This window comes from Rutilus rutilus (assembly GCF_951802725.1).
Source record: "Rutilus rutilus genome assembly, chromosome: 23".
In the NCBI taxonomy this organism is placed as follows: Eukaryota; Metazoa; Chordata; class Actinopteri; order Cypriniformes; family Leuciscidae; genus Rutilus; species Rutilus rutilus.
The window spans coordinates 30,803,427-30,812,865 of record NC_140233.1 but is presented as its reverse complement, the minus strand read 5'-3'; positions in this window follow the sequence as shown (position 1 = coordinate 30,812,865).

The window sequence follows — 9,439 nt, the reverse complement described above, 5'->3', positions numbered from 1 at the left end:
GCCCTGGCGATTTATGTAGGAGACCACTGACATATTGTCCGTTCGGACCAGCACGTGGTGTCCAGCCAGGTGAGGAAGGAAGGTTTTTAGGGCTAGAAAAACTGCTCTCATTTCAAGGCAGTTGATGTGTAGGCGTTTCTCTGAGCTCGACCAGAGGCCGGAGGCAGGCCTGCCCTCGTACAGCGCTCCCCAACCTGAGTTGGAAGCGTCTGTTGAAATCACCCTCCTCTTTGAGACCACCCCCATGCTTACGCCCTGCTGGTACCAGCTGGCGTCTTTCCAAGGGGCCAGGGCTCGAACACAGCGCTGGTTCACCTTGATAACCAAGTGGCCTGAATGCCAGGCGTGGGGTGGCACCAGAGGTGCTAGCCACAGCTGAAGAGGACGCATACACAGTAGGCCGAGTTGGAGTACTGATGATGCGGAGGCCATGAGGCCAAAGATCCTCTGGAACGTTCTGAGGGGTACATAAGAGCCCTCTGTGAACGATGCTGCGAGCTGCTGAATCGTTAGAGCACGGGCCGGTGTGGGCCATGCTCTCATAAGTACGGAGTCGAGAACTGTTCCCAGGAACGTGATACGTTGGCTGGGCAACAGAATACTCTTGGCAAAATTGACCTTGAGCCCTAGACATTCTAGATGTCTGAGGAGCCAGGCTCTGTGAGTATGTGACTCCGCCTCTGACTGGGTCAATATGAGCCAGTCGTCGAGGTAGTTCAGGATGCGCATTCCCCGCTGTCTCAGGGGGGAGAGAGCTGCATCCATGCACTTCGTGAATGTACGAGGTGCCAGTGCCAGTCCAAATGGTAGGACTGTGTACTGGTATGTCTGCCCCTCGAAGGCGAATCTTAGGAATGGCCTGTGGTGGGGGTTCACTTGAATGTGAAAGTAAGCGTCTTTTAGATCTATTGAGAAAAACCAGTCGCCTGGGCGAATTTGCGCCAGGATGTGTCTGGTCGTGAGCATTCTGAACGGCCGTGACATGAGAGCCTTGTTCAGATGTCTCAGATCTAAAATGGGTCTCAGGCCGTCGTCTTTCTTTGGAACAAGAAAGTAACGGCTGTAAAAACCTGACTCGCTCTGAGAAAGGGGGATCTTTTCGATGGCCCCTTTGGCCAGCAGACTTAACACTTCGGTGCGGAGGACATGACTCAGTGTGCTCCTTACCGTGGTTTGTATAACCGCACGGAAACGCGGTGGTCTGCGGGCGAACTGAAGCGAGTAACCGCGCTTTATGATGTTCATTACCCATTCTGAAACTCCGGGGATAGCTTGCCAAGCTAGAGCCCGCAGAGACAGAGACATTATCATATCTGGAACGCCCAGTGTTGGGGGTTCGAACTGACATGTATGTGAGGGAGAAATTTTGCTCGATTTGTGCTTTTTGTGGGTCGCTGTTAAAACAGCGTTTGTGTGCAGGGGTGCGTGACAGGTGACGGGCCCATGTTCTGCATTTAATACTGCTCCAACCGCCTGAACTGAAGAGGGGGCTGAGAGTAGCACTCGAGCGATCTTCGGGGCTGGTCCGGCCGCGGCGGGACAATGACCCCTTTTTAAGCCGGTTAGGACGGCTTCTTGGGCTCGTGATCGAGCGTGAGCTTCGGCCGCGGGCCCTGGCGCTTAGGGAACGGGAACCGTTTTGCAGGCTTCATGCGCTGGCTAGTCTCAGCCACTGGGCGGGGCTGGAGGACTTGTGAAGCTACCCTCTCAGGTCGCGGCGTGCTCTTGGGGCGCCGTTGGACTGAACTGGAGCGTTTAGGGAGGAAATGCTTCATGGCGCTGGAGGCTTTCTGAGCCTCAGTGAAGCGTTCTGCGAAGCCGCTGACAGATGGGCCGAAGAGACCAGATGCTGTGACCGGAGAATCGAGGAAGGCGGTTTTGTCTGCGTCCCTGATTTCGGTCAATGTCAGCCAAAGGTGGCGCTCTAAAACTACTAGGCTGGCCATGTTGCGGCCCAGTGCTTGAGCGGTGGTCTTAGTGGCCCGAAGCGCTAGATCTGTCGCACTTCTGAGGTCCTTAAAAGTGTCTGGGTCAGGGCCTGACTCATCCATGGAGCGGAGGAGCTTCGCCTGAAACACTTGGAGGGTCGCCATGGCGTGGAGAGCAGAGGCGGCTTGACCGGCGGCAGCATAAGCGCGGCTGGCAATGGCCGAAGTAGTTCTGCACGGCTTAGATGGGTGCACAGTCTTAGACCTCCAACTTCCTGCAGTGGGAGGGCATAAGTGTGCAGCGACCGCTTCCTCCATTGGGGGGAGACACACATAACTTTTCTCTTCAGCGCCGTCAACAGTGGAGAGCGTTGAAGAGGCAGATGAGCGCGTTCGCGCTGAAAAGGGCGCGCGCCAGCTTTTTGTGAGCTCTTCGTGGACCTCAGGCAGAAAAGGGGCGGAGCGCTGACGAGGGGCCTGTTGGCGCCCCGGCAGGTACCACTCGTCGAGGCGGCTTCTGGCAGGCTCAGCTGGGGAGAGCCAGTCGAGTCCCAACTCGTCAACAGCGCGAGACATGACACGGAAGAGTTCGGCGTCGATGTTCGCTCGAGTGTCAGAAGGATCTAACTGAGAGGGGGGGGCGGGGTCCGCGGAGCCCGACCAATCCTCACTCTCAGATGCCGCCACGGAAACTGCGTCATCCATATCATCAGCAGATCCGCCGAAAGAGACGAGCCCAGCCGCTTCAGATGAGGGGCGTTGGTCGCTCTGAGAGAATAGAACAGGCGAAGAGGGCGTGGGCGAAGCACGTGGAGAGAGGCCCGGCGTGCATTCGCTAAACTCACCGCGTTCAGGAAGCCTCTGATCGCGCCGCTTCTTCCTACGGGGCTCGCGGGGCGCCGAAGATGGAAGATGGGCGGAATCACTCACCGACGAAGCGAGCACGAGCCGCGAGCGGAGAGTAGAAACAGGCATCCCGTCGCAGAGAAGGCAGCCGCCTTTAGTGAGCGCTGACTCGCGTGCTCAGGGCCGAGACAGGCAGCACACTGTGTGTGTCTGTCAGACACATGCAGAGGAACCCCGCAGGATTCACAAATAGAGAGCGGCATTTGAAACAACGCCGCGCGCTGTGAAAACAGCGATTTAGCTCTTTTAGAAAGAGAGAGAGAGAGATAGAGAAAAAGGATACTCGTCGGATGCCACAGGGAAACGCTCAGCTGGCAGATGCCGGGATGCGAAGCTGTTCCGCTGGACGGCTGTTCAACGACGAGCGGCTTCTTTATCCGGAGAAGATCAGCGACGAGGTGAGTCGAGCTGAAGGAGATAAAATCTGTCAAATGGCGGAATATTGTCTATATTTATATGCTTTGGTCACGTGCAGTTTCGCGCGCTTGACACTGGCAGTGTGCCAAGCTCCCTGATTGGTTCGCGCGCCTCTGCCGATCCGCCATTGGTTCGTGCAGTTGCCCACAGCACAGCCTATCAGCTCGCTCGCGCGAGCTTGATGCTCTCGCCTGTGCTGCATGCAATGCGTTTTAAAATAAAGGCTTCAATATTCTCGAGAAAAGGAGTTTTCCCACAGCGTTTGCAACGCAGTACGAGAGAACGTTCTCGTAAGGGAACTGCCATTAGCGTAATAACAGACTTCAGGCTCTTTAACAGCCCTTACTTTCAGAAAAAGCCTCAATGGATATGTTAAAGAAGATTTCAAATAGCTCATACTCTGGCATTCATGAAATGGAAGTGACGTCATATACATATGCAAAATGTCATAAAATTATGTATAAACTGATGGGTTACTTTAATTCAGTAGTCCACTTTAGACATTCTACTAAAGTAACTTGCATCTGCATGTCAACTTACTCTCGTCAACTTACTCTCATTAATTGGTAACTACATGTCAACTAACTCTCTTTAGAATATTAGTGTTAGACTGTTAGGTTAGGTTTGGGAAAATTACAACAGCTCCCCCAACCTAGAACCCATCTAGAGAAGTTTGAAGTAGGGAGTCAAAGGAAAGGGCAGATTCCAACGCATGACTATATCATACCGCCTGTCTAGAAGATTAACCTATCTTAGGCTTTTGAATGTTTTTTTTGTCCCGCCCCTTTCCTAAATGACCCTGTTACAGCCAGGCAAATGCAAAAGTTCAACTTTTTTTCAATAATTATTAATCTAGAGTCCAAAGAATTGTCCTAGACTGGTCTGGTTCCGATTGGGCGAAAAACCAGGGACTAGTTGGCCAAAGTAGTTTTGGAACAGAATTGCCCATACAATTTTTGGTCCCAATGTGAATTTGGATAGACATTTTTTCCATCTGGAGCCAGGGATCACAGTGATGCTAAAATTGAGACTCTAGGACAAACTGTCTAGGAGTTATGAGCAATTTAGTAAATTTGGTCATTATAGAGCCACCTATGGGCCAATCGGGGTCATATTTTGATAACCTCTCCTCGATTTTTGTACTACCATCTGGCAAAGTTTCAAGGTTCTAGCACTTACGGTTTGGGCTGCAAGATGCGTTTTACGCCGGAATAATAATAATAATAATAATAATAATAATAATAATAATAATAATAATAATAATAATAATAAAAATCAGTACAATTACAATAGGGTTTCAGCACTTCGTGCTTGAACCCCTAAATAAAAAATCAAGATGTTTCCAACTCTAACTTTGAACCAATTCTGTAGACTGGCCCATATAGCCTATTTTAACAGGATTTGTTTCCAGGTATGACTATGTACTAAAAATCTGCTTTTGACTTTCATTTATATTTTGATTTTATATACACACACACACACACACGAGTTGGTGGAGTTTCAGGACACCATTAGGTCACTTGATGGAGTTTTTCGGTTCCTTGCCACTGTTGCCTTTGGCTTGCTCAGTTGGGGATATTTTCGGGATATTTAATTTAATTTTATCATCAATAAATTCCACTAGAAACAAACCTTGTTGTATTATTTTAATTTAATACTGTGAAGCTGCTTTGATAAAATCTGTATTGTGAAAAGCGCTATACAAATATACTTGACTTGACACACACACATATAAAAACAGGTGCTGGTCATAAAATTAGAATATCATCAAAAAGTTGATTTATTTCAAGAATTCAACTTAACAGGTGAAACTAATATATTATATAGACAAAGTGAGATATTTCAAGCCTTTATTTGTATAATTTTGATGATTATGGCTTACAGCTTATGAAACCCACAAAATCAAAATCCCAGAAAATTAGAATATTACATGAAATCACACAGTAATTACACAGTGATACCATGGTCATTGAACCAGGTTTTGGTTATTTTGGCAGTGTGGGCCGGTGCAAATCCTGCTGGAGAATGAAGGAAGCATCTCCATAAAGCTTGTCTGCTGAAGGAAGCATGAAGTGCTCTGGAAATGTCCTGATAGACGGCTGCGTTGAGTGGACAGCACAGTGGACCAACACCAGCCGATGACATGGCTCCCCAAACCAACACAGACTGTGGAAACTTCACACTGGACTTCAAGCATCTTGGATTGTGTGCCTCTCTTCCTCCAGACTCTGGGACCTTGGTTTCCAAATGAGATGCAAAATTTGCTCTCATCAGAAAAGAGGACTTTGGTCCACTGTGCTTTATTAAATCCAGAGTCAACGCAGCCGTCTACCAGGACATTTTCAGAGCACTTCATGCTTCCTTCAGCAGACAAGCTTTATGGAGATGCTGACTTCCAGCAGGATTTGCACCTGCCCACACTGCCAACATAACCAAAACCTGGTTCAATGACCATGGTATCACTGTGTGATTTCATGTAATATTCTAATTTTCTGGGATTTTGATTTCGTGGGTTTCATAAGCTGTAAGCCATAATCATCAAAATTATAATGCGAGGAGCATTCTTTCTTGTGTGACACACTTGAATGAAAGGCTCATTATGCAGCTCATAATGCAGGTCATTGTCTTCTCAGGTGTGAACCTGATCATTGACGCCCACATGCATATTGCCTTTCCAAACAAAAAGTGTTTTACAAAATTTAAATCAGATTTTTTTTATGATTAGGCAGGATGATTTTCAGATCATTTTGAAGAAAAAACTCTAGGCAACAACATCCATTAGTCAAAAGTATTGTGGACACATATTTAGTATGTTTTGTGGCCTTATTTCAGAAACTTTAATTTTTGTTTTTTTCAATAACTATGCATAAACATTATTCTCTCTCAACAAAAAAACAAAACATGTTGCTCATATATTATGGTAGCCCTGTTTGTGCTGAATAGAGTGTAATGACACCTTTGCCATTAATATGTTTATATGTCAAAACATCTCAAGGACCCCAAAAACACCGTAGACCCCAGAGGGTTAATACTTGTTAATTTTCAAAGCAGTAAACTGAGAGGAACCATATAAAACATTCTGCAGTTTTCTATAACCTGAGGACAAATACATTTAAAGGTTTGTGACCTGTTATATTCTGCATGCACCACATATGCAGATTCCTACATGATGTATCTTTAATTTGGCCAAAATTAAAAAGATAATTATCCCAAAGCAGAGATTCTGTTGAATGAACTTTTTTTGTGCCATGCACAATTCAATTCATGTTGTTCGTTGACCTTTCATGTGCCTGTCTTGTTACTGAAGAAAACATTGTTTGGAGGATACATGAAATATGTTTAATGTTATTATAGATTAAAGAACATTTTATATTTATATACATCTGAGAAGTCATTGAAAGTAAAAAAAAAAAAAGCTTCAGTGATCTAATGGAATTAAAACATATATCAGGCAGACCGCAGATCACTAACACTATCAGCTGATCCGTTCCTCCACCTACTCTAGTCAACTACAGTATTTAAGCCTACTCAAAACGCATGCCTCTCAGTGTGTACTCAGACATCTGTACCACCTCCACCCCTTCACCTCCTAACATCTCCATAATAGAGCATATTTTGACTGGACTACTATTGTTCACTATCTTTATTTGCAATTATTGTATCTCTTTCTGCACTGTGTATGTAGCTCAGAAACATTTGGATATTGTCAGGCTAGGAGGATTTATGTCTCAAGGATGTATACATCAAACTGTCTAATATGGCAGCTGAGCCCCTTAGATCCTAAACCTTTCGCCAAATCCAATAATTGCCAATAAATGTATTATTCTCAAATGTGGTACTGACTGAAATAATAAAATGATCTTCCAGAATAGAGAACCCCCAGTGAATCTCAGCCATTTCCAGTCCTGTATATGTATACATGTTGCACACACTAATACTTCATTGTACTGCCTTATGCAACATCACAACATTTATTTCCATCAAGAGGTGCATCAATTTTTGTTCAAGATCTTGAATTGACAATGCAAGAGTCGAGCACTCTGTAAAGTCTCCTCCAGAAGACTTTCACTGAGGCTAAGGTCAGGACTCAGCATTCTTTATGCTCCCTGAACCACTCTTCAAATATTTGAGCCTGATTAATCTTGGCATTGTCATCTGGGAATTTGGCCATGAAACGTCTTCTTATATGGTTGTTTAAGAAATGAAAAGCTCACATCAGTAAGGGTTAAAATAACTGTTGCCAAACATCTAACATGCTAGAAACATAATAATCACTGCAACAATGATAAAATCATAGACACTTAAGTATTTACCTATTTAAATTCAAACAGCAACCTTTTTTTTTAATACGTTTTATACGGACAGTAAATATATTTTGTCTTGGTAGTTTAAAAAAAGATTAATATAATACATATACATATGTATAATACCACTTTCAAATGTATTTCAAGTTGTCAAGTGAATTATGTACACTACCATTAATTTGCAAATCATATTCTGAAGACAGTAAGATTATGAAAACCATTCTTTTTACAAATATACTGCAAATTCATAACATTTACATTTGACATCAAAGTATGCAAAGGCAGCTACATAGGTCAATAATCTATTGCCATACAATTCATAACCATGTTTAAAAAAACAATGTTTACATGACACAGACATTTACATTTAAACTGAGGGAGATGTGAACTTAATTAAGAACTTCGTAAAGAACAGTCCAACAGTCTGATCAACAGGAGGAGACATGAACGGTTAGTGGTTTGTCTTAATCTTATTTGATTTTAGTGCAGTTGTCGTTACTAGGAAAAATTTTTGTTTACTGTGTTCACGTGCTGTAGTCGCGTTTGCTCTCGTTTGTAAACAGCTCCAGTAGTGTGGTGTGGCCAGTTGAATTCAATAACAACATTTTTGTTGGCCAGTATATAATCGATTAGTATACTGCAGCAGCCTTCGTGTGAAGCCCTCATCGTGTGAAGACCGAAGAGTGTAAAGACCGGCGACTCTACCTGCCCGACTCCACCGAGCAAGGACAAGGCTCTTGAGTATTGTTTTCTTTACTTTTATACAGCGTGGTATCATCTGTTTGTTTTAGTTACCTGTTTTCACTACGTGCTTCCAAATCCCTACTATTATTAACACTCGTAAATCACGTCTCACGTAAGAGCCAGCACAATCCTAACAACCTAACAAAAAGCATACTTTCCCTGTGTCTTCTAGTACATTACTTTCTTTTTCCTGTTGGCCTATAAACAAAGCAGACTTCATTACATCTATTTCTCGTCATTCAGGTCTCAGCCTATTGGTCCTGACTGAGACCTGGATCAGACCAGAGGACACTGCCCCACCGGCTGCCCTCTCCACTAACTTCCCTTTCTCACACACCCCTCGCCTGACTGGGAGGGATGGGGGTACTGGTCTGCTCTTTTCCAATGAATGGAAATGTAATCCTTTACCATCTCTGTGTGACAAGAGCTTATTTGAATTGCATGCAATTACTATTACCAGTCCTATTAAAATCCATTTTGTAGTTTATCGTCCTCCAAGTCAGCTTGGCAATTTCTTCCCTGAGGATGGTACTCCTCTGGTAATTCTTGGAGACTTCAACATCCACCTAGAAAAGCCTCAGGCTTCTGATTTCCATACTCTGCTTACCTCATTCGACCTCAAGCTAGTATCTACTGAGGCTACTGACAAATCAGGTAACCAACTGGACCATATTCACACATGCTACTGCTCCACTGACCATACACTGGCCACTCCACTGCACACCTCAGATCACTTCCTCCTCACTCTCAACCTCAACCTGCCTCAGAACACAACACACACTCCTCCATGGGTCATCTGCCTCAGAACACAACACACACCCCTCCACGGGTCACCTTTCGGCGAAACCTACGCTCACTCTCACCTATCCTCTCTGGTCTCATCCACACTTCCTCCCCCGAATCAGCTCTCAACACTAGAGACTAACAGTGCAACTGATACTCTTTTCTCCACTCTAACCTCCTGCTTGGACAACGTCTGCCCCCTTTCCTCCAGGCCAGCCCGCCCCACACCCTCTGCCCCCTGGTTATCTGATGTTCTCCGTGAACATCGTTCTAAACTCAGGGGTGCAGAAAGGAAGTGGCGCAAATCGAAAGATCCTACTGACCTTGGTCTTTATAAATCCCTCCTCTCTTCCTTCT